The 24,994-nt window shown below is 31.9% G+C and overlaps 1 long non-coding RNA gene and 3 pseudogenes across 3 annotated transcripts; all 4 read left to right on the top strand.

Moving 5' to 3' along the window:
* The first annotated feature begins 321 nt into the window (after positions 1–321).
* On the top strand, positions 322–2,892 carry LOC149890626 (uncharacterized; annotated as a pseudogene). Its single transcript, XR_016450934.1, has 3 exons — positions 322–1,049; positions 1,120–2,387; positions 2,494–2,892. The product of XR_016450934.1 is annotated as an uncharacterized LOC149890626 (transcript).
* A 1,033-nt stretch (positions 2,893–3,925) lies between these two features.
* LOC145195277 (uncharacterized) lies at positions 3,926–4,674 on the top strand (annotated as a pseudogene).
* Positions 4,675–8,893: 4,219 nt separating this feature from the next.
* LOC145194459 (alpha-(1,6)-fucosyltransferase-like) lies at positions 8,894–12,334 on the top strand (annotated as a pseudogene). The gene is made up of 2 exons (XR_016451357.1): positions 8,894–9,020; positions 10,371–12,334. The product of XR_016451357.1 is annotated as an alpha-(1,6)-fucosyltransferase-like (transcript).
* Positions 12,335–18,952: 6,618 nt separating this feature from the next.
* On the top strand, positions 18,953–22,956 carry LOC149890625 (uncharacterized). Its single transcript, XR_016451254.1, has 2 exons — positions 18,953–19,335; positions 22,695–22,956. It is a non-coding gene; the product is annotated as an uncharacterized LOC149890625 (long non-coding RNA).
* The last annotated feature ends 2,038 nt before the right edge of the window (positions 22,957–24,994 follow it).

Below are 24,994 nucleotides of genomic sequence, written 5' to 3'. Positions count from 1 at the left end.
TTGCACTTGTTTTGTCCGCTGCAAAATGGCACTTGTCAACGAAATTCTGCCTGTGTGCTGTCACCTGTCAGCTGATTGCTCATGTCATGGCATGCTATGACTCCAGACTCCTGAACTGTTTGCTGTGGTAGTATAGTTCGTTTCGTTTTTAAGACATGTAAAATTAGGAACACTTTTTAGCATTGTTCGTTGCAAATGTTTTGTCCAATACTGTATAATACAACCAATAAAAATGTTTATTAAGTTACAGTAGCCAATCAAATTTAGCGCATCTGGCGATTGTTAAATGTAAACAGATAAATATAAAATTGTAAACAAAAACTTCAACAAGAATTACAAATATTATCAACAATAAAAAAATGCCGAAAATTATAGTTACACCTATTAGACGAAAAACAAGTGGAAAGAGGTATGGTGGTGGTCCATGTGAATTATTAATGACGGAGCCAAGTACTTACAGACAGGTTATTCAATATTACTACTATCTTAATCATGTAAAGCCAACCGCAGATATCATAGAAGTTACTGAGCAAATTAAAAATAATTTAAAATCAATTTGGGCTGCAGTGAATCCTAATCTACCTCTAATAACCGACAAATCTATTGCTAGAAAGGTGAAGGATCTTCTCATTCTAGTGAAAAACATTAATCGCAAGCATGGTAGAGCAAGTACCAAACGAAGTCTTGATGCAAATTTGGATAAGCTTTTCGATATTTCTGCTTGTTCTTGTTCATTGGATACGCTACCTTGCAGTGATAGAAAAGTATTATGCAATAAAGCAAGTAGCTCAGAAGAACATATTATATGTATTTGCCCTCAAAACGGGAAAGTACCTCTTGAAGATAAAGCTTATCTTCGAGATCAGAGGCAGAAAACTGGTCCAAAAGGAGCTTATCAACTTTCATCAGTTGATAAAGTAGCTTTCAAAAGAAACAAGAGGATTGATATTGAGCGACAACAATTATCTCAAAGGGTAGTTGATAAAGCAGAATCACTCATACAACAAACAATATCATCTGAAGAAGCTAGCTGTTCAACTGAAACTGAGGTAAACTTATTGTAACTTTATTGATATATTTTAAGTACACGCAAATTTTGTATGCTGCTATTTCTTTCAGGAAGAAGCTGAATGGCAACCAATAAAGAAATTTCCTGGAGACTACAACTTAATTAAACTTCCCAGGTTTGCTATGGAATTAGTCAGAAATGAGTGTTCGTCAAACTTAGGTGCAGCTCTTGCAAATGCTTTACTACATGACATTAAACATATTTTGAGAAAAGATGTTGATATCAATCACATCTTGATAGACGAGTGCAAATTAGATAGGGCTAAAGCACAAGTCAAGAGAGTTAGTGAAGGTAAAGATCTAAAAAAAAAAAATTAGTTAATTTGCCTAGGTGTGGATAGCAAACTTGATCAGACCACTCAAACTTCTTGCATAATAAACTCACCTGAAGGAGAATTCCTCAAAAAATCTATTGAACCTGAACGTCACCTCACATTTACTTATGAAGATGGAAAATCTACTGGAACCTATTTGACTCATAGAACAATTCCTATTATTGGCGCAACTGGTTTAGTACTTGCAAAAGAGACGTTCAGTGTTTTACAAGAATTTAACAGTGTTGAAAGTATTCAGGCAGTTCTTCTTGATAATACTGCTACCAATACTGGCCCAATAAGTGGTTTAGTGGTAAAACTTGAAGAGTTGTTAAAACGAAAACTGCACCTCATTGGGTGCGCGCTACATCAAAAAGAACGTCCTTTAAGAACTTTTTTTAAAAAACTACATGGCGTAACAACTGGACCAGGAAGCTTTAGTGACCTTCTTGGCATAAGATGTGCTGAAAATATTCAGGATTCACATCAAGTTTTTTTTGAACCTGTCACAAACGCTATAGTTGATGGGTATATTACAAAAGAAGTACTGAAAGACCTTAGTTGTGATCAAAGACTTTTATTTGAGTATTGCAAAGGAGTAGGGTCTGGTAAAGTTGCTGGTAAATGGGCTGCTTATAAAATTGGTCCACTTAACCATGCAAGGTGGTTAACTCTAGCTACTTGCATTCTCTGTTTATATAGAAGAGACAATCAACCAAACCAGTCTTTAAAAAAACTAGTCTACTTTATTGTTCAAGTTTATGCTCCAGCATGGTTTGAAATAAGGACATCATCCAAGCTGCATGACTCTCCTCGTCTTCTTTTTTCTGCAATCGTTCGACTAAACATTCTCCAATTTAAGGATGTGATGCATATTGTGAAGCAGAGCATTAAAAATAACGCATTCTGCTTAAGACCTGAAAACATTCTCTATGCCATGATTAAAGATGATGACAACAAGATCTGAAATCATGGTTTTCAATCAATACTGACTCTTAGAGAAAGGTATTTTTTAAAATTATTTAATTGACTTAGTAACTAAAAAAAATTATCTTATTATTCTTTTAAACACAATTATAACGCAGTATTGATCACAATTTTATATTTACAGAATGAACTTGACCAGTTTTCAAAATGAATTGAAAAAAATTCCTGTAATAACTTTTAATGCCAATCACTAGTATGAGTTGATAGACCTCACTGCTCCAGACGTTACGGAACCTCCTACCACGCAACATTTTACAATTCAAGAAATTCAATACTTCATAGACAATTCTGTTAAGCCAGATATTCCGAACTTCCCATCTCACTCCCTGAGTGTAGAGCAAACTGTTAAATTAGTATCGGAAGCATCCCATTACGTTTACGGGTTTGAGAATCGACACAGCTGCATCTTGACAAAATTGCTTAGCAGAAAGATGGGTCAAGCATATATGTCAAAAGGATATTATTCCCATTCATATGATGATATTTTTGAATAAATTCAAAAAGTTACTAAATTAGATAAACAACTTTTTATAAGTTTAGAATCATAAATTATAAAAAAGGTGATTAGAAAACTTTTAAGATATTTTCACAGTTAAAAATTTTAGTTTCCGCTTTTCGCGCTTTTTATAGCGTTTTTCGTACAATCGCAATAATATTTAAAATTAAATCCGCAAACCATTTTTCATCGAATCGCTGAAATTTTTTGAGGTATCTCATTTCAACTACCTCCAACTACTGCAATATTATGCAATAGACCGGGGTAAATTCGACCTACCCTAGTATGCATAAGTAAAATGCGCATTTTTACCGAATTGTGGTGAAAATACGTAAACCGCATTTTACCGGAAATTTTTAAATGTATAACGGATTTACCGTATGTGGTAAAAATGCGTATTGCGCATTTTACCGTATTTTGCCGAAATTTTTTTATCGCCGGTGCGGTAACTCCGATGCTTACTATAAATTACTTTCGTCGACTTCATTTTGAAAGTGGTTTAAAAAATCACAAACTTTGTAATATGAATTATACAATATTGCTGTAATTTTTTTAATTAATTATGCAGAGAATTAAGTACACTTTTTGAATAAATCAATGAAATGAGTCATAAATTAGTCCTAATGTTCAAAACACGATAAATAAAAAATGTCTTAGAAAGCTCCAAGTGACTAGTGGTAAAAAACGGAAGCCGCAGTCAGAGGCTTGTGGTTGGGAAAGTGTTATGTTTACTCATGCTTCTTTGTGCCTTAAGGTTGGTTTCCATATATTTAAAAATGTCGTGCGACAGTCGTGCGACTGTCGCAAAACAGTCGCGCGACCTTATGGAAACATAGGTCGTGAGACAAGTTTTGTCTTGCAAGACTGTTTTATGGTCGTGCCATAGGTGTCGCAGACATACAAAAAATTCTATTTCTACGACAATTATCGCGCGACCCTAAAATATGATTGGTTGATTATTTCGAAAACGGAATATTAAAAAAAATAAATTTTCAAATATCAACAAAAAATGGAACTTGAACAAGAAAGGTTTATCAAAGAAATCAGCACAGAAAGTTTTATGCAGGAAGTGCAGAAGTATCCTGTGCTGTACGACAAATTTGATACTGAATTTAAGAACAATATTATTTAAAAAAATGCTTGGACAGCCATTGGCGTTTTGTTTGGTTTAACTGACCAAGAATGTGAATCAAAGTACAAAAATATAAGATCGACTTATGGAGGCTTTTTAAGGAAGAAAAAAAATGTACACCTTCTGGCTCAGGGCGAATTTTTATCAATAAAGAGTACGTTTTTTTGCCGTGGTTAAATATTTACATTGACCATAGAGATACCACAACTAATGTTGGAGATAAAGCAACAACAACAGAATCACCTATGTCTTGTATAAGTTATGAAACTATAAACTATGACGAAGAAGTTAGTAATCAGGCAGAAGTAGAAAATGAAAATTTAAGTGAAAATACAAGTGTGTTGAATATTTCTTCTAATACACACAAATCGAATACATTCCGTAATCAACAAAAATTGTTAAATGAAATAAAATCTCCTATAAGTATAAGAAAAAAACAATTTAAAAGATCTCTATCTGACGAAAATACAAAAATACAAGATGCAATACTTAGTACTATGAGCAATATAAATGCAACATTAGGAGTTAGTGCACATGAAGAAAGCGACGATATTACACATTTTTGTAAATCCATTTGTGCTACAATCAAAAGGCTACCTCCTAAAACACAAGCAGTTGCTAAAATAAACATACAGCAATATTTAGCTGCTCTGGAATTTCCAGATATTGTCAACTGATATATAATTTGTTTGTTTTTGTTAACAATTGTTTAACATTTTGCTATACATATTTTAAACCATTATTTCAAAATATTAAAATACAAACAAAAGATTGTTTTTTTTCATTGTTCCAAAAAAACTCTATTTCTTGTTAGATTGTACCCACAGCTAGTTACATAGTTATGTTGCCATGACAAGGATCCATTTGGATGATTAAAATAATCTGTTAGTGTTAATCTTACAGTGTTAGCATCTGTTGTGTATCGATTGCTTATACATCGAGGTAAAATATGTAAAGCATTACGTTGTTGGTAATCTGGATAACTATTTCTTATCAAAAATTAGTTGAGCTAAAGTTTTATGTAGATATTTTGAATTTGGTTTTTTTGAAATAAATTTTTGTAAATGCCAAAGTTCTTTTCAAAAACTATATAATTTTTTTTTAAAATTTGATTCTTGAGCGTTTTTTTTTTTTTTTTTTTTTTATCTTTGTTATATTCCCAGTTAATGTTAGTGTGTTTTGTTATCATTACAACCTGTGTATACTGTATCTGAGTACCCGTCGTATGTTTTTAAAACGTCATATAATTATATATATTTGGGAACATTATTTTCTTGGCTTCACGGAAGTAATAAAAAAAAACAAACATTTCTTTTGAAATCGCTTCTAAAATTAATGGAAACAGCTGGTCGTGCGACAAATATTGCAGATGTTGTTCCGCTACAGTTGTCGCACGACTGTTGTGCGACTATATGGAAACCAACCTTTACTAAGACGCTGGAATGTCATTTTTATATAGTTGGATAAAAGATTTAATAACGAATTACTTAAGTTTTCATAAATAATACTAAACTTTCCTGAGCGAAAATAATATTCTATTCTTATTACATTGTATTTCGTTTCTTTTTCTAAAATTGTTATTTGTTATCATAAATATAACGTTTTCACATTTAACATAAAGTTTTTTTGATGTTTTTCGTAGTATTAAAAACATCAAAAGAAAATAGTTTTTTTAAAAATTAAGCAAGTAGCAAACAAGAAGATAATCAAGTAAATAACAAGAAAAAGTAAAATAATGGCTAAAAAGATGACGAAAACAATGAATGAGACAACACACAAATCATGTGTATGTGTTAATACATATTCATGATTTCATATAACCATTTCATCAACCATTTAGTGCATTAGTTTTAAACTATGTATGTATTAACATATTTCTTATATCAAATACATTTATTAAAACATATCTAACCATTTTGTACCCAGTGATATAATTGCATGTCTTATGCAGTAAATTTACTGAAATAAAATATACATACATACATACATACATGCATACATGCATACATGCATACATACATACATACATACATACATACATACATACATACATACATACATACATACATACATACATACATACATACATACATACATACATACATACATACATACATACATACATACATACATACATACATACATACATACATACATACATACATACATACATACATACATACATACATACATACATACATACATAAATTATTCTGTGAATAATTTTTAGAAATTCTTGATGTTCCAGATAAAGAAAAGATATTGTGCTTTTATGTTTTCTAATACTCACTTATATTTCTTTTAATTCCTAGCTACTATTTATCATTTAAAAATTTAAAAATTTAAGGTTTTGAAATAAAAATAAAAGTTGTTGAAAAAGAGTTGCTAATTTAACTACTTTCTTTTAAGATTTACAAAGAAACCACAATAAACAAAATTTTATAGATTTTAATGCGATGAGCTTATAATAAAACAAGCAGTTGAGGCGGTTGGTGTTAGAAGAAATTAAAGCTGAATACAGTTTATAATCTTTAACCTTTAATAATCAATCTTACATTTTAGCTTTACAATGCTTTATATTTCTTAAATCTAGATTTGCCATTTTTAGGTTAATTTAGTTGATTGATATTGATTTTAGTGTTCTGAATTTGGAAGAGGTTTGTATTGGTTTAAGTAATGTGAGTTTTAAATGAAAAATGACATTCATCCACATTTTCTTCAACTTTCTTTTGCTGCTGATATGTGGATTTTTATTGTATGATCGCTTGTATTTTGCAAATTTTATTCGAAAAGCAGAAATTAGATCCTTCTTATGCATGTTGTTTTTTAAAACATTAATTATTTATACTTTTAAGTTTCATATTTTTTTGCGTGCTTTTGTTTTGTTTTTAGAAATCTTATGAAAAAATAAATGTAAAAAGTGTTAGTTTTGCTTTGCTGTGTTCAGAATTATTGAAAGCAACTGATGATAATGGTGTAATAGATGAACCTTTGGAATGTTCAGTTGATGTTTTTTATATAAATTAGAAAGAAGCAAATAAAATGTTAACTGATATTTATTGATCTATTATTTATCAAAAATAGTTAAACATGAACTTTTTTTTTTAAGATTTTTTTTCTTCATTATAAATAATATGGTAACACTTTTACATATCTTATAAGTCATCATAAGACACCTAAGTATCTAATCTATTTTGGTATCTGGGTTCAAATCCTAGGAGTGTATTTGCTAACACTCAATTACCAATAGCACAGATATTTTATCTGTTGTCTGACTGTTTGTTGCAGGTGAAACAAGTATTATGGAAAAATGTTAAATTCAGCGTTACATTATTTATTTATTTATTTTTTTGAAATTTCTTTTGTAATTAAGTCAATAAATATAGAAGAGCTTTATTCCTTATAGATGATGATATTGAAGTTTAGCAAAGTAATGGTCGAGAAAATATTTAAAAAATTTAGTTACCCCTCAGTCTGGATGTACCATATTGTAAATGACTATGTACATTTTTAATGGTACTTTTAAAAATGGAAATGATACTACCCTTTTGTTTTTTGAAAAATTGCAATGTTCATAGGATTTCTTGAACCAAGTTGTTATTGAAACTAAAAAAAACAATAAGTTTGTTTAAATAAATGATGAGACTTTATGGCACTTTTTACCAAAAATTTAAACAGTAAATCTCTAAGTTCTGCTATTATATTAATGCTTTAAGCAAAAGAAACCTTTTGATCAGATGAGGTTACTTTAACACACTAAAACCAAAAAATATCCAATTTAAAAATGAAAATTGCATTTTTGGAGACATGTTCAAATGTTTAAAGAGATTTATAAGAAGAACTCAAGTATGAATAGCTTGAGGGAAAAGTTAACCTTAATTAAAATGAATCTGCAGTTTTTTAATTTGACGTTCAGGCCGCTTTCTTAGCTACTCTTTTTCTTTTTTTTTAATTTCCACATTTTTTTTTAATTTCCACATTCATCCACATTTTCTTCAACTTTCTTTTGCCGCCGAATATATGTGGGTTATAAATTTATGATCGCTTGTATTTGGCGAATTATATTCGAAAAGCATAAATTAAATCTATTGACGCTTTTACTTGCTTTGTTACATTTCAAAAACTGTGGCGATTCTGTATGCAATATTTTTCGGCCTCAGTGTAAACATATCCTTTGAATAGAAATACATTTTCATTTTTGTATGAGTGATATGCCTGACCCAAAAAAGTGATATCAAAGTATTATTTAAAAAAATGAAAATTGAATTATGGGCAACTTTTTTTAAGAATATCTTTTTTTTTAGTCTATTTACGGTTTAGGATTTAATTAAGGAAAACATTTTGTGGTTTATACAGTGTTTGTGCAGGTTGTAGGTTATACAGAGTTAGTGCAGGTTGTAGTTTATATAGAGTTTGTGCAGGTTGTAGGTTATACAGAGTTTATGCAGGTTGTAGGTTACACAGAGTTTGTGCAGGTTGTAGGTTGTAGGCATAGAGTATTTTTAGCATAAAGGAATAATTCACTAAATGGGAGAGGGTTCATTAGTAAAATAATTATTCAAAAAAAATATTCCGCAATCTTTCGCAATTTTTCAAGTGCTTATCCTCAAAAACCGGGTTTGTTCGGTGTTCTAACCCGCACAAGTTCGGTATTGCAAGATTTGAAAAAAAAATTAAAAAAGTACATTCATTTTAGATACAACAAATCTGTTCTTAAGACATTCGATTTCATAAGTTTTAGATCCACCTTATAAAAGAATCTAAATTAGCAAACAAAAACAAAATATTCAGTTTTCATTTTTCCTGAAATCAAAGAAAAGTTGATCCAATTAAAAACAACAAAGTTTAGTTGAACTTCTTAAGTTTGAAAGTTAAGTTAGCTTTTATCCGAAAATCACCTTTTGGTTCGAACGTGGATAATTTTGACTTATGATTTGATATGGTGAGGCTTAATTTTAAACACCGATTGTGGTTTTAATGATCCCTTTATTTCAAAGACTGTTTTTTTGAAAAGTTCGGTAAAGTAAGACATTTTTTAAAACAACTGCTATATTTAAAGTTTAAGCGATCAAGTTTTTTTAAAAACTTACATATCTTTAAAGAAAGTAACTATTAATAAATAATAATCAGCAAAAAAAATTTTTGTAACTTGAAATAAAAAATTTTTGTAACTTGAAATAAAAAATTTTTGTAACTTGAAATAAAAAATTTTTGTAACTTGAAATAAAAAATTTTTGTAACTTGAAATAAAAACAGCTGAATTCCAAAATCATGTGTGTCGATGTTCGGGATGCAATAACGAACAGAGACCAATATACTGATGATGATGATGATGAGGAGGAGGATGATGAAGATGAGGATGAAGATGAGGATGATGATGAGGAGGAGGAGATGATGATGATGAGGATCAAGAGGATCATGAAGATTATGAGGATCATGAGGATTATGATACTAACAACACCGATATCAACAACAATTATGATCAATATTTTTTTGTGTGAAATGTAATATTGAGGTTATCACTTGATCTATTGAGTTTAGCTTGTCACCTTTCAAAACTCAGCTTTTCTCAAAACACTTTTTTCAAGTTTTAGGTCTTATTTCCCAATTCTACGCAATTTTATTTTTGAGATGATTGGTTTGTTTACTTTCAATTTTTCAGATAACATTTACGAGGTTTATAATTAAGATTAGCGATATGTAAGGGATAACGCATTTTAATTTAACTATTAAGTAATTTATAAAAACAGATTTAAGCTATAAAATAGAATTTTTTAGAGTATGTATGTATGTATGTATGTATGTATGTATGTATGTATGTATGTATGTATGTATGTATGTATGTATGTATGTATGTATGTATGTATGTATGTATGTATGTATGTATGTATGTATGTATGTATGTATGTATGTATGTATGTATGTATGTATGTATGTATGTATGTATGTATGTATGTATGTATGTATGTATGTATGTATGTATGTATGTATGTATGTATGTATGTTTGTATGTATGTATGTATGTATGTATGTATGTATGTATGTATGTATGTATGTATGTATGTATGTATGTATGTATGTATGTATGTATGTATGTATGTATGTATGTATGTATGTATGTATGTATGTATGTATGTATGTATGTATGTATGTATGTATGTATGTATGTATGTATGTATGTATGTATGTATGTATGTATGTATGTATGTATGTATGTATGTATGTATGTATGTATGTTTGTGTATAAAGCACGTGGTTGTGTTTTACCTCATCACTATTGAGCATAATTGGTTATTTGATATCTAAATTTTAGAAAGGTTTTTTAAAATGGTGTTAAAAGTAGCGATCTTGTGCCATCTTTTTTTCTTTTTAGAATTACGTTAAAATGAAAAAGACGTGTAGTGTAGTTCTTGTTTTATTATGTTCAACATTTTTGCCCATTAACTTGATGGTGATATGGCCTTTGTTTCTAAAGGAAAATCAATCAACATTTAAGTACCAAAGCTTGCTTAACAAAACTGTATATAAACCGAGATTCCATCCTTAAAAGAAATCCATCAATTTATCTGGCAACAAATTCACAACCTGCAAGAAAATGGTGATTGTGAGAAAAAGAAAATTTTGCTGTGTAGAAATGTGGAAAATTATTCCGGATTTGGCTCCAATGTACACCGATACGGCGTTTGTATGCAAGTTGCCTATGGATTGGGCAGAACATTTTTTATTCACCAGGATGAGTATAGTCACTTTGATGGCGTATTTCAATGGGTTAAGCCAGAGTCCGAGAAGTGTGGTTATTTGAAAAGTAAGTATCTGTTTAACAAAACGAATGTATGCAATGCTCAAAACCCTTTATGTTACTTAAGCAATGGTTATGATATTGACAATACTCATCAGGTCATTGAGTTTAATACGATGAAAGAAATGGCTCCCTATCCAAGACACATTCCTGGTACGTTACCAGAGGAACTGAATGAAAACTTGCTTTATCTTGGAATAAACTCCTTGGATATGGTTTACATCACAATTTCTTGGTTATTTACTTCTGAGGCCAAACAAAAAGTTCAAGGAAACGTTAAAAAGTATAAAACAAGAAATCAACTTTCAGCCACCTGTTGTTGGTTTTCATATCCGACATGGCGACAAAATAACTAGCGGTGAAGCTAAATGTGTTAATGAAATTGCGTTTGTAAACGCAGCTGAAAACTATTTTAATCAAAGTGGTGTATCTCTCAAACGTGTTTATATTGCTACTGACGATATCCCTGTATTAAGTATTATTAGAAAATATGCTCCAAACTTTGTTATATCAAACTTACCCCCAAGTTATTTGTCAGTTGGTTTGGGAAACTATTTTCAAAAAGGCTTTGCTAAAGAAATTACAGAAAGCACATTGCTTGATTTGCACTTGCTTAGCAGCTCTGATTACCTTGTTTGTGACGTTTCATCAAACCTTTGCAGGTTAGTATATGAGCTGAAGCAAGCATTGCTCCCTTTTCAGCAAGATAACATTTTAAAAGCTGTTGGAGAAGAGCAAGAGGTTTATTACAGATGGTGGAATTTTATTTATCCATTTTCATGGCATTTTAGATATGGGCTAAGTGCACCAAATAAGTTTATATATCAAAACGGTAGTTTTTTAAAAGCTGACAAATTAAAGCCTACAAAAACGATCTTAAATGAAGTTTTTAACAATATTTTATCTTCTATAAACATAAAACAACAAGACAATAATAGAAAACAGTTCATAAGTAGGTGCTGTGAACAACAGGACCTATTAGAATGGCCAGGGTGTCCATCCTACTACTTTTTTCCTTGTAGGCGGGAAAAATAACAAAGAAGTGACAAATGTAAAGCGAATAAACCGATAAACCACAGCGAAATCTTTTTGACTTTGATTAAAGAAACACAATAAATAGTTGCTCTTCACTGTTAGGGTTTGAACAGAAGTAACTCTGAATTTTACATAGTATTAAAAATATATATATTCCCTGTTTTGTGCGAGAGTTACAGCAAAGTTAGTATCGAGCCAATGTGTAAGTTAGCAAATTAACAACCAAGGCAAAAAAGGGTTCAGCTGGAAAAAAGGTGCTATTGCTATTACGCGATCAGCTTTAACAATATCTAGTTAATAATACAAAGGTTGTCTTATAACCTTTGTATTATCAACTAGATATTGTTAAAGCTGATCGCGAAATCAGCGTAAAATCAAGAATTACAAAAACACAAATAAATTTGAAATGGGATGGCATGTTTCTTCTCAATATTTTGCCTACTTTCAATTGTAAAGCATTGAAACTGATAAATGCAAATAGGCTCTGTTGGGACATTTTAAGTAAATTTTAAAAAAACTGAACATTGCAGCTACGTTTGTAATAATCGGTTATAAGTCAGAGCTATGACGAAATGCAGCTCCTCAAGGTTTGCGTGGGGTAATTTTTTGATTTATGAGTTAGTTTCGAATCGCATTAAATTATCATTTATTTAAAAGAATGTGTTTATTAATTTTCTAATCGGTATGCTGAAATATTTGTACGCTAAAGAGCTGTAATTTGAATAAAATACCTTGCACCTCATATCGCTGGAATAGTTTCTACAGCTATCGAGTTCACGGAGAAATCATTTTGAGAATCGAGTTAAGCAAAAGGTTATTTTTTTTGATTTCTTATTTTATTTTGTCCTTGAGTCTGAAATCCAAAGTTACCTCTGTTTTTGTCCTCTGTTTTTCCTCCATTCCTCTGTTTTGTTAAAAACAACAAAGCAGAACAGATGATTGATTCGTCGGATTATTGAATGAGAAGTTTCTTTTTTTTTTTTTTTTTTCTTGTTTTTAAACATTTTTTTTTCTGAAAGCAATAAGTTAACTTTTGAGTTCTGGCGTTCAACTTTTAGAACCTCGTGTTATATACCAAAATATACCAATAAATGATTTCTACAAAATTAATTGAATTTTCTATATTTGGAAGAGGAGTTTATATCTATAACAAAGATAAATAGTTTCAGCAACTAAAAAGTTGTTGAGTAGTAATGGACCACACATTTACCCAGCGCGTGATTACACCTTGAAGATAATTTTTCAGCACTTCCACAATTATTTAGTGTTTGAAAGTGCACGTCAGTTTCAATCAGGAAATCTGCAAATATTTTAAAAGATCTTTAAAAGAACCTTAACAAAGGTCATTAAAAAGGTCTTGAAAGTAAATGTTGATACAAATCTACATTAAGTTAAACAAAGATCTGGAGGTAGTAAAACGCAGCTTCATAATCTTATATTACAAAAATAAGCCTGTTGAAACAAGGTAAATTTCTAAAGCTAGTGGCATACCAAATAAAATGTCTTTCTTTCCAACATAAACTCAGGTTAAGAGGATTCTTTCCACCTCCATGATGAAAATAAGTTAATGAGGTAATAGGTCAGTATAAAGTTTTAATATGCCGGCCTAAACTTGAAACCAGCGATAATGTAGACTTGATGGTGTCTCATTATAATAAATGGTATTGGACACCAAGAAATAGCGTTTGTGAATATGGGTGCCTCATCCGTCTGTTTCATATTTTTTATTTCTAAAATGATATTTGGAAGCGGTGAAGTCAGCTCATACACAAAATTTTCGTTAACATCAGGCGTAAGATAGTAGTGTTTACCTCCCCGAGATAACTACCGTCGTTACCGTTGGGTAGTCTGTTCTTTAATCCTTGGAGTGTGACATCTATAAGACCATTTCGTTAACACGCCTTATTTTTTTCTTTCCCCTAACACCTCCTACATGATTCTGTTTATACTTGTTTACAGTTGCGATCATAATTCTTGCTCCAAAAACAAAAGCAAGCCAGAGAAAACCCTCAAAATATTGAACGCTTCTAGACTTTGAGATGGTCACAGATAGAGGTTCTTTCCACCTTTCCTGCGTTGAAGACCATCTGGAGTATGAGGTCGTGTTCAGCAACCGATCACTGGTAATCATCTTGACGGACATAGGAGCGGCTATATACTACACTCTCAGTTATGTAGCGCTTGAGTTCGAGGCTGTCTTCTCTGCCTCGCTGGCGGCAGAAATCTCTCTAGTTTCTCAGAGTCCGGTTGGTCCAACTAGTCGGTTCACTAAACAGCTGGCTGCTTTATGATTACATACGACAGCCTGAAATACGTTGTAATCACCTGTCCCAGCTCAGTCAGTTTTGCACGCCAGCCTGAAAAGATTTTGCCTAATCTGAACCCTCTGAAAATAGAAATAGCGATAGAAGAGAGGAACAGCTAATTATACTCAAATGGGTTAAACCTACACAAAGTTTGTAACAGTTTCTCATTGTTAGACTCTGCAATTATTTTAAACGGTCAAAATATTAAAATAGAGTTATATTTGAGTTAAAAAGCTCAATGTAAAAGTTTAAACCTAATGAAAAGATGTGAAAAGTTTTAAAACGAAGTTTTTGACGATGTTTTGTTGACAAAACGACTTAAAATCAGCACGATAAGTCCCATAACAAACAAAACGTCAAAAATCTAAAAATGTTCATTTACATAAAGTTAATGAGATCAAATAATATTTGAACTGATAAAAAAGAAATATTTATTCTAAAGTTGATAAAAATTAAACAAATTTTATTTCATAAATTCAAAAATTCAAAGCAACAATTTTCATCTTATATATTAAATTTTTTTCAATTTGTTCGAAGAAATATGCCGTTGCCTTTTTGGAACAAATGGCATAGCTTTGCCTGAAATAAACATGGTCAATAATGAGTTATCCGCTCAAACCATAAACTTTAATGATCGGTATGCTGGTACACATTAGTTTCTCGCTATTGACACTAGCAATTAGCATCTGCCTCATCCATCACTACAACCCCTCCGCTACCAACCCGCCGTCTACCCTGTCGCTAGCCGCGCTAGATGTTATTGGACGCAGAGCGTTGAGCTGTGGCTAAACCAAGTGGTTCGCCAAGCCAGTGGTTTCAGCCTCTAACCGCTAGCCCTACCTCATCTGGTCTAAAACGTCTCTAACAGCCTCTAACCCTAACTGTTAGCTTTAGCTCTGCCGGTCTGAGAAACTCTCAGCGTTAGAACCTCTTGGTCTGAGAACTTCTAAGCGCCTATCTCAGCTCAGTTAAAATCCCTATTTTACATCTACCACAGATGTAAAAAGATTAATTGGAATATTCCAATACATGCTAGTGGTCTCCTTGTCGAGGAGGAGATGTTATTGGAAACAAGATATCGACATGGGTGACATTATCAACGCGAAGTCAATAAATAAATTTGAGGCATTGAAAAGTACAGGGCGTTGGAAAAGTAACGTACAAGTGAAGATAAGCTAGCAAAAATAATTAAACTACAGAAAATTTTATTTCAAAAATAAAGCTAAATTAGGAATATTTTTTATAGTTTATAACAGATACTCGAAACGGCCACCATTTTCTTGCACAATAGTTTCCAAATGAGCAACCAAAGTGTTTATGGCTTTATTTTATCGAACACCCTTTACAATGTACTTTAACGATAGTTCACAGGTGTTAGAAAAATATAAAGAGAAGTTTGATAATTTGTATATAAATGGGGTTAAACATTTTTTGTGTGTTGAGTATCGGGATACCAACAACTTTGAAATTTACACTGATCCAAAAAATCGTTTCACCAATAACAATGGTGATGAGTCAAATTTTGGCGCAAGAGACAACATTGTTATTCGCTTTGCCAGAGTAATCCCGAAATTTGAAAGTTACACATTATATTTCGATAACTGCTATACCTCTCTATTGCTTGTTGTACATCTGGAAAAACAGGGTATTTACACAGTGGAGACAGTTCAAAAGAACAAAGTTCAAAACTGTAAGCTCCTGAAGGATTCAAAAGTGAAGAAGTGTCGTAGAGGCACCTCCGAAGAGTTCACTGCTTAAGTTAAGGGAATGGAGGTAAGCAATATATAAATTGACAACAAACCTACAATGTTACATTCATTAAGCTCGGATGAACACCCGAAGTCAAAAATAAAATGTTTTATAGAAAACAAATCATAGAAATTGATTGCCCAAATGTGATAAAATTATATAGTAAAGACTAGGGGAAATCGACTTATTGGACAGCTACATTAGGAGAAGTTTCATTCTGTTGAGATCCAAAAAGTGGTAATTTAGAATTTTCCGCCACATTGTTGCAACCATAATGCATGGTTGCTCTATCGCCGTGCATTTATGCATAAAGGAATGCCCACTAATGTGCGCTTGTGAGAATTCCGGGTAAAGATGGAAAAATATTTGTATTTGATGAATACACCCCAAAGAAGAAGAAGAGTAAGGCCGAGTGACATTGATTAACAAATTCAGGCCAAGAGAAATCGAGGTCCATCTGCGCATGCTGCGCCCTCTAAAATTAGAACAAGACCAAGTTGCTCATTGGCCTAGCATGACTCAAGACACCGGTGCAAATGTCAAGGATGTTTAGGTGTTACACAGTTCAAATGTTCAAGGGGTACATTTATGTCTCACTAACGATAAGAAATGCTTTCGATTTTTGTGAGTATGACTGAATTTTAAATTATTCTTTTGGTTAAAAAAAAAGAAGTATTTTCAGTAATTTTCAATTCAAAGTTGAACTTCAAATGTTTTCATAATGAAAAGTTGAATCTCAAACGCTTCTATGATTAAAAAAATGAATCTCAAAAGATTAATTTCTTTACTTATAGAAGCGTTTCAGATTCAACTTTTACGCTGGAGAAACCCTGCACCGTAAACTAACTTACAAGATATCATAGAGCCGATTTCATTTTGTTTTACTGGTTTTTCTTCCAGTACGCAAGATTGTTCCTTGATAATCTCCTAAACATAGGTTTAAAAGAAGTATTGATAAGAGAATGGTTTGAGGTTGCATAATTTAACGATTCTGCCTAAATTATTTAAAAGCCAATCTTAGACTCTTGTGTAAAGTAGCAAGAGAAATATCATTATTATAGTTATTGCTATATGATTGACTTGTTTTGTTACAAGTTGGTATGAGTAGATAAATAACATTGTAGCTCTTGTTCTGTAGGCGTCTGCGTATCGTTTCAATTTCGTAACGTATTCATTCCGATATGATATTGGAAAAAAAAACTGTCATCGGAATGATTATGACAAAATATCGTTAAAAAATTTTAACCGGTACTGTAGTTAGTTTAAATCTCGGTAATACCAGAACTCTAGTCATTCCGATGATACTTGTTTTCCAATATCATTTCGGAATGATAACGATACAGAAATGAAATGATACGCAGAGGCTTATTGTTCTGTATGTAAAGGTTATTTCAAAATAATTAAATATAGGGGAAAACCTCAATGAATGGGACAGTTTTTGCAAAATGCTTTTTAAACGTAGATAAAATTGTTTAATATATATATTTAAATATGTTTGATAACCACCGAATCTTGCTCAATGATATAGTAAAACAAAAAAATTGGCTTTGCATTTAGCTATTGGAAAAAAGAGAGTTTTATTGGAGCATGACATTTGTCCCATTCATTAAGTATGTCTCATTGAATGGGACAAACATAAAAAATTTAAAAATAAACGTATTTAATTCAATCATTTTTCAAATTAGTTTATTAATTGTAAATGTAGTTAAATATATAGATACATACATAAAGACCACGCAAAAAATATTTTTAACTTTAAACATTTTAACTCTAAATAAATTTCAATCAAAGCAGAACTTTCTCATTTTAGAATATTATATTTAGTTATTTTTATTTAAGGAAAATATTGCAGTATAAAAGTGTGTAAATAATGCCCATTACCCATGGGGATAAAAGTAAAGGAATGCAGTATCTCTCTGCTGAGCTGTAAATAATACTTTGTTAAATTCATTCAATAGGTAGTACTTTGTCCCATTCAATATGCGCATCACTTTATCCAAAAATGATTAGTCACACCAAAAACACCATTAATTAAGCTTGAATTTATTACTCACTGTAGTACTAGAGACTGTTATCTACTTAAGCATGAAATTTTATTTTCCATAACTTCAAAAATTGCTGTAAAATCAGAAAAAAAAAATCGTTTTTAAAAATTACTTTTTACATTCGAAAACACAATAACATCCATTGTCATTACGGTCATAGAGCAATAGGATGGATGAGTCGGTCAGTTGAGTTCTTGTTTCTATCACTCTTTGTTACAGGAATTTGAATATCCTTACATCGATGCTTCTATAAGAATCTGAGTTTGTCCCATTCAATAATCGTCCCATTCATTAAGGTTCTCCCTTACTTGTTTTGATCCCTTGGCTTAGTATTTTCTATTTTTCCTTTCAATCTTTTTTAATCATGGTGAAAAAATCTTCCACAGCGCGAAAAATCGATAACTTTTCGTTTTTCTCTTTAACGATTGATCAAATTAATTGTTGTACATGCAGAGAAAGAGGTAAAAATCAGTTCTCAAATGGTGGAAACCATTTTAAGATCCGAAAATTCTTGATCAAAAGACATACTTACACTTATAATGATTTATTTTACTGGTTTTTCTAATGTTAAAATAGTGCAGAAGGTATTTCATAAGTGGAAACATCGCCAGAGGAGAATCAAAGTGATTCAACAGCATGCAATACAATACATGCCCATTTTTGCAGCTATTTTCAACTGAAAATACTCAATTACTGCTTTACAAACAGATGAGCTTTTTTTGCATTTTTTGGCCTCATGATATCTTAAAAAGAATAAATATATATAGAAGCAATAATTTTGAATAACCCTGAAATGACTGATTAAACACGTAAGGTTTAATCAGTCATCATCAGCATTTGGAATAAAATTGAAGCAAAATGTAACTTAGGCAGTCCTGGGTTTGAAAACTTTCAATGCCTATTAAAAAAAGACGCATGTTGCGACTAAAAATTCAAATTAAAAAATAACAAATCTTAAGTAGTGATTACTCATGCGCATCCATGGCCGAAAGTTACATGCTTACATGCATCCATGGCCGAAAGTTTATATAAAATGGTTAGTTTGTTGAACTTGATTACGAAATGAAAGATCAAACAAGAGCTGCCAATTTGAGTTACTAAAAGTCAAGATTTCCATGAAATCATTCAATAAGTGAGAAATATAATCCAATATCTGCAAAAAAAAACAACTTGACATTAAAATTTTTTACAGAGACAAAGAGACTATGGATGTGATAGACTTTACAACTGATTTATGGATATCAAGAAGCAAGATTGCTTTTCAATCACTTACTTGCCAACAAGGACTTTGAGATTACAAAATTTCTAAGAGAATTTCTCAAGAGTCAGTTTTCGAGGAGGTTAACAAAGAAGCAGGGAAGAAAAGCTACCCTCATTGAGCACATACGGCTGAGCACAGAAAGGGTAGGAAGATTTTTAGTTGTATGCTTTAAGATTTTAGTTGTATGCTTAAGATAAGATTTTCTTACTCTATATTCTTATAAGAATACAGAGTAAGAAAATTATTTTTACTCTAATTTAAAGTTGAGAACTTATTATTGACGATTAGGGCATCAAAAAGGAAAAAGGGTTTTATTATCATTATTAAGAAACCTCTCTAAGAAAGCTTGTAGAATTTCTAAGAAAGCTTGTAAGTTTTGCAATTAGCTCACTTGTGTTTTTCGACACACAAGTGAGCTAATTGCAAAATTAAGTGATGCATTGGTCAAAGATTTGAAAATACCAGAAATGATGTAAAAGGAAATCGCATCAGCAAAAAGGTCAGTGACGGAAATCTCTTGGCTGCCACACAATCACTGGAGGACTTTTTCCTATTTTGGACTGCAGCCATCCAATGCGAGAGATTGCACAAAAACTATACAAAAGAAATGTAGTTGTCTGAAATCTGGGGACGTGAAGGAGATTCTTTGACACACACACGCATTCATAAAAAATTGAATAGTTTTTCTGAAGTAAAATTTAAATTGGTTAGGAAAGTTTTTTTTTTTAAACGAGCTTCAGGTTGAAGTACAATTTAACCAAAACTTCTTTTTTAAATTAGTTTCAGAATGCTGTACGATAAATAATGCTGTACTTTAAATCTACAAAAGCTATAAAGTTTAGTTAATTCCAGGCTTAGTACGAGTGATTAGGTCTATCAGAGAAATGAGTAAAAATAAAGTAATGGTAAAATGTGAGACTACAAAGGTTGTGGTTCACCAGATTCTGGCAGACCCAAGAGGTTGGGCTACTGAGGCGTCAACTACTTTATAATCAAGTAAGAGCTAATTCTAGACTGACTAATGCTTGTTTACCCATGATAAGTTTTGTAGCCTTTTCACTTTTTTTTAACAAAAAATATCTAGACGTTAGTACATGTACCGAGACAAATAAGAAAAGAGTTTCAATAAGCGAAAAATAGGAAAACATGCATGTTTCTTTTTAAAAAATTTTTTTTAACTTTTCTTTTTTTAAAAGAAAGTTTAATCAGTTCAAATGCAAATTAATAGAAAGCTATAAACTTTTTTATGTAACTTTTAAAAAATTATATGAAATTAATAGAAAGCTACAAATTTTTTCTATGAAAGTATGCGCTTTTTTAAATATTTTAGGGGTAACTGTTTAAGCACTACAAATCCAACTATCGTAGAATCTAAACAGGCTTTCTCTTCAGCAGGGCTGAGCTCTGTGCCAAACAAAAAAGCCAACTTGGTGAAAACACCATAAATTAGCTGTGTTTTAGCAGAGCTATGATATACATATATGTTATGTATACACATATGATTGTTTCAGGTTAGTTCAAACAGTATAGAAAAGTTATTGAAGAAAATTGCAACATATTGTTTAAGAATAAATAATATAACGACTCTTTAATCTTAAATAATCGATTTCCTTTATGAACCATGCGATTCGGAAAAATCAACCTCGTGGTAAAAAATATCATCAGGTTCCGGTTTACCTAATATTAAGCTGCGCGAAAACTCAAATTAAAACTGTGAACTTTGTTAGCAAACTTTGAAACACGTGAAAAGGCTACAAAACTAACAGAAGTGCACATACATTGACATACAAAATATGAAAGTGCTATAAATCTTGTTAAATATCTTGCGGTAGCTGCCACATTTGAACATTAACAAGCTTGTTAAGAAACATACAAATTTATTTACCTTTCTTGAACCAATTTTTTGGAGGGTCCTTCAGTCCATCGAAGATGCTTAATTCGTGCATGATACTCATCGTATAGTTACCTTCCTTCGGCAGCCAAAATTCTCTACTATAAACACCATTGTTGTTGTCAATTAAAGGTACGTGAAAAGATACTGGCCCCACCACTTTTACCCACCGAAAGTCTCCTCAAACTCTTTTTACTCTGTTGCAAAAGTTAACTGCATGGATAAGCACATTGCTTTTCCAACCCGGTGGGTTTAATGCAATATTGAAATCTGTCCTATTAAAATCGGTTTCTTTTCTGGCACAATAAGTTTCTGAATTATTGTGGGTTAATTTTTTGTATTTTAAACGAGTGGGAAAACATGCATTTGAGTGAAACATGTATAAAGTCAGAAGTTTACAAGTAAAAAGTGTAGCAATAATAAGTAATATCGCTGCTTGTAATTTTTTATAACACCGACTCATCTTAAAAGCCAATTATTTAAATATGTCTTGTTAATATACATGAATTACTTGGTTATAAATTTCAGTCGCCCCTTCAATTACCTTTATTGAAAGATTTTTGAGCTTTTTATTTGCAGCAAAATGAACTCTAACTTACTAAGTATAAAATAAGAAACTGCAACACCAATAGCAGCAATAAACAAGAAAAAAAGCCTTTAACTATTCAACCAGAAGTTGTGTCAAGACAAAGAATACTTGCGTTGTCTCCCAACCTTTCGACTGAAATCTATTCCCGCCATAAAATCCAAAATGTCTCTAGTAATAAATTAAACTTGCACACGTGTTTAAATTTATCATTAGCATGTATCATTAGCATAAAAATTTCTAAATTTTAGAGAAGTTCTAGAGCAGAAACTATAATCATCATTTGCCAAAGACATTATTTTTCGCGTTACTTTTTTATGCTGATATGTCGAAGACACTTTTTTCATTTTCTTATTTTTTTTCGCGTTAGGTTTTGTGTTTTTTGCGGTTTTTATGCTACTTGTCATATCATCTTTTTCGTTTTATTTTTTGCGTTGTCTAACATTTGCATAAAGAAATAAGCACAATAAGCCTAAAATTGAGTGGTTAAGCCCAACTTTATCTCAAACTTTAGTTTTGCTTCTTAGCAGTTAAGTGACTTCTTCACCCAATTAAATTGCCTAATCCCAAATAGGAAACAATAACAGACCATGTTAATGTTAGCTGCAAGAAATTGTTAGTCTTCTCGACACAATTCCTCTCTAATAGGATGATTCATCTGAGTGCAAGTCAATCTTTGCATCAATGTTGGTAAAGATTTCCTACAGTTTTGACTTGCTCTTATTAAAAAGCCTTTGAAAACTGACGAGTTAAAAAAAAGTATCTTAGAAAACACTCCTGTTCAGCCGATCGCCTCATACAAAAACAAGAAACGCCAGGTTGTTATGGCTGTTTATAAAGATGTCCAATTTTGGTCAATGTACTTTGGTGCAATATTGATTCATAAAATCTTGATGCACAAAGTAAAACTTCCGGATTAAGGGGAACCAAAAGCCATCATATGTCTTTAAAAATTTATGATATATAAAATGCTTTTTGTTTTTGAGCGAAGAAGCTCACCGTTTAATCTTGTCTTTAAACTTTAGGTGTCGACATTACAAATGACTGCATCTATCGTGCTGACGGCAACTACGCTATTGACAGCGAGCCTCGATCTGGCTACGTAGCTTGTGTCAACAAGAGAGCGATATGCATGCCATGTCCGTACGGATTAGTCTTTTGCGCCAAAGCTGGCTTCCGTGGACTTGGACAATGCCTTGGAAAATATGCGGAATACCCACCGCGACCTTACTGATTGTAGTTTTTTTTTTTTTTTACAAAAAAAAAAAATCGACGTTAGAATGTTTTGAGCAGTGTTCGTTTGTTTATTAGTGTTACGCGACTAAGTCGATCTTGCACAATTAGCGAAGATCCTAAGTGATCTATTCCAGGATCATTCGAGAGATGGAAGAAAAGAAAAAAAAAAAGAAAAAGATAAGACAAATAAGAAACCTGGTTTGAGAGCAACAGCTCCGCAAGCAATATTACAAACTTAAGACACCCTAAATCAAAAGGTCTTTCCCACTTTGTTAACTGTTAGATGAGTTGCAGGTAAAAAATTAGAGCCTGGTTGAGCTCGTCCGCGTCAGTGCGAAAGCTCTGCTATCAGCTCAAAGTCAGATTTAACTTTTTTTCTCTTTCTCTCTCTCTCTCTCTCTCTCTCTCTCTCTCTCTCTCTCTCTCTCTGCGCGTTTTTTATGTCGTAAATGTTTCAAAAAGTCTTTCGAGTAGTAAGCTCAGCAAAGGACTGTTCTTTCGGCATAATCGGTCAGTCGGAGAACATCTTTGTTGTTCGTTCGGCACAAACCCTGAAGCTTACGCCGCGGTCTCGCGTTAACAGATAGTTGCCGCATTCACGATCGCGCTTTCACGGTCGAACGTTAAGGCTGCTCGTCCGCATAGCCGGCCGTCATCCTGTTGAAGAGAGGTCAGTTTGCTGACGATTAATCGTTTGTCCAAACCAAATGACAGAAAGATCGGCTTTGCTTTAGCTTAACTCGGTTCAACATTATTTTTTGTCAAATGCTAGCGGCGCGGCTTGCCCCTCGGGCATTGATACGAATCTACTACTTTTAACATCGCTTCTGACTCTAATATCTTCTTCACAAAACCACGAACAAAGACACTCGCTAACAATTTGGTCCGAGTCGCAATCCGCGATCAAACCTTCAGTGAGACGTATTTCTTTCGTAACGTTGCGGCTTAATCGGTAGTACAGGCGGAAGGATCAGCGAAAGGTTGTTTTCTGTAAGACTGACGCTTTTGACCGTTCCGTACTCTACGCTCGGAACTCGGTATTGAGACGCTTTCACCTGCAAAGCGCGCCGTATAAACGAGTTAATGAATGAATGACGCGTCATTATATGTTAAACAAGCTTAGCGTGGGTCTAGAGATCAAGCGCAGGCCCGTCCGTCGTTCTCCAGAGAACTACTTCAAATGTACCGCGTCAAGGCTTATATACTAGAGCTAATACGATTAACATAACTCTAACCAATCAATTAAATCCGTCAAACCGGTTTTTACGTTATATCGTTTACGGGTTATGTTACATTACTTATTAACATTTTTATATTTTTTTTATTTGAATACATACATACATACATAAATACATACATACATACATACATACATACATACATACATACATACATACATACATACATACATACATACATACATACATACATACATACATACATACATACATACATACATACATACATACATACATACATACATACATACATACATACATACATACATACATACATACATACATACATACATACATACATACATACATACATACATACATACATACATACATACATACATACATACATACATACATACATACATACATACATACATACATACATACATACATACATACATACATACATACATACATACATACATACATACATACATACATACATACATACATACATACATACAAACATACATACATACATACATACATACATACATACATACATACATACATACATACATACATACATACATACATACATACATACATACATACATACATACATACATACATACATACATACATACATACATACATACATACATACATACATACATACATACATACATACATACATACATACATACATACATACATACATACATACATACATACATACATACATACATACATACATACATACATACATACATACATACATACATACATACATACATACATACATACATACATACATACATACATACATACATACATACATACATACATACATACATACATACATACATACATACATACATACATACATACATACATACATACATACATAC

This window comes from Hydra viridissima, unplaced genomic scaffold (assembly GCF_058129835.1).
Source record: "Hydra viridissima isolate aposymbiotic clone 2 unplaced genomic scaffold, HvirCarnegie_v1 scaffold_3, whole genome shotgun sequence".
In the NCBI taxonomy this organism is placed as follows: domain Eukaryota; kingdom Metazoa; phylum Cnidaria; class Hydrozoa; order Anthoathecata; family Hydridae; genus Hydra; species Hydra viridissima.
Note: the sequence above shows the minus strand (reverse complement) of the source record. Positions and strands in the feature narration are given on the sequence as shown.